Here is a 1,708-nt window from a genome sequence, read left to right as displayed (position 1 = left end):
TTCCTACTCACTTTCGTTCAGACAGTTCATTTTGGTGAGGCCGCAGGCATTTTTGAAATTCTGTAGCGAGGGGAATTGCCAGAGTCAGCCTTTCTGCTCTTTCATATCTGAGCATATGTGACTGTTTTCCAGGGATTATATATAAGGGAATGTTCCATTTTCCAGCTGGGCTTTAATCCAAGGTATAGATTTTCAGAGCTGTGTACAACACCCTTGAAATAACACTTATATTCCCCAGCACAGGATGGGGTCATAGCTTTTATCTTGGCAGGTTCTGTTTAAAATTGTCTTTTTGTAATGATAAGCCTTGGAACAATAGACAGAATACCTAAGCTAAACTGAAGAATCTTGACCACACTAGGAAGGGAAGGCTGTTTTGGGTCGCACCTTCCCATCAGCCAATTTCTGGAGCACACACTCCTGAGACCAGGAATTTTATATGATCTGATGGATTTCACCTACAGGCATGCCTCTCCTTGGAAACTTAGATGACAGCTTGAAATGCTCTGGGAGAGAGACCCAGGATGGGGTGAGATGTGAGCACTAACGCTCCGAGATTGTCAGCTTCAAACAGAACTCCAGAACCATAGGTTTCAATGGAACCAATTTTACAATGTGGGCCCAGAAAGAAAGCTTTAATTACCAAACTAGACGGTTTCTTATATGATGTGATGTCAGAAATGTGCTTTCTTTCCCTCATTTCCTTTAGTACCCTCCCTACCACTCTGCAATCCTTCTGTTAAAGTCAGTAGATTCTTTCAAAATTATGACTATCCCTGGAACGGGTATCAGATTCATTATGACTGGAGCTGGGGTGTAGCTCAGTGGTAGATCATTTGTATTTTATGTGCAAAGCCCTGTGCTCAATCCCCAGCACTGAAGAAGAAAAATGCAGCAGATCAGCTATGACCCCTAAATGTGATTACTTTATTGTACCCAATTCCCACTACCTCACAAATATTTCCTGAAGAGGGGGACACATATTAGGTGACTGTAACAATAAGGAAAGAAAGACTCCTGTTATGGACTCTGCCTCAGGGAGACATGTTCAGAAGGATTCTAGAAGAGGAGACAAAGAATGAGGGGACTTGGGAAAGGGGTGTCTGGAAACCAAGAATATCTACATTTCTCATTATTCCTCATCGATCCTCATTAGTCGTAAATCTTGTATTTATTAATTTACCTAATCTGTAAAATTTATTTGTAACTCCCCAAAATAAAGGCTCTTGGTGCTTTCGACCTAATTCATGGATATGTGCAGAATTCATGGTAATTCATTGAATCACCTGACACTGATCTTCCTAGCTGAGGTTGAGCAGGGTGACACTCTGCCTTCTTCTCTCAGCTTTTCTGCCATAAAATGTCCTTTCCATGACACTTTACCATGTGTTGTGTTTTGTTTTGCAGTTTGTGCTTTTGTTGGTAATTTCTCTGATTAAAAGGGCCTTCAAGCATAGCACTGAAGCGCTAGTAGTGTCCCTAAGCACAAGAAGGCTGTGATGTGCCTTATAGAGAAAATACATGTGTGACATAAATTTCATTCAGGCACATGTTACAGGGATGTTGGTCATAAATTCACATCAACAGCATATCTTAAATATGATGGATTTAAGCAGGAATACCCATGAAACAAGGTCATATACTTATCAATTGATAAAAATATGAGCAGAGGCTCATGGGACCTAACTGTATTTTCCCTGGGAGAGGC

The sequence above is a fragment of the Marmota monax genome, unplaced genomic scaffold (assembly GCF_021218885.2).
Source record: "Marmota monax isolate L192 unplaced genomic scaffold, Marmota_monax_Labrador192_F-V1.1 WCK01_AAM20220418_F8-fsc00012, whole genome shotgun sequence".
NCBI lineage: Eukaryota > Metazoa > Chordata > Mammalia > Rodentia > Sciuridae > Marmota > Marmota monax.
The sequence above is the reverse complement of the archived record's forward strand: the minus strand, read 5'-3'. Positions refer to the sequence as shown.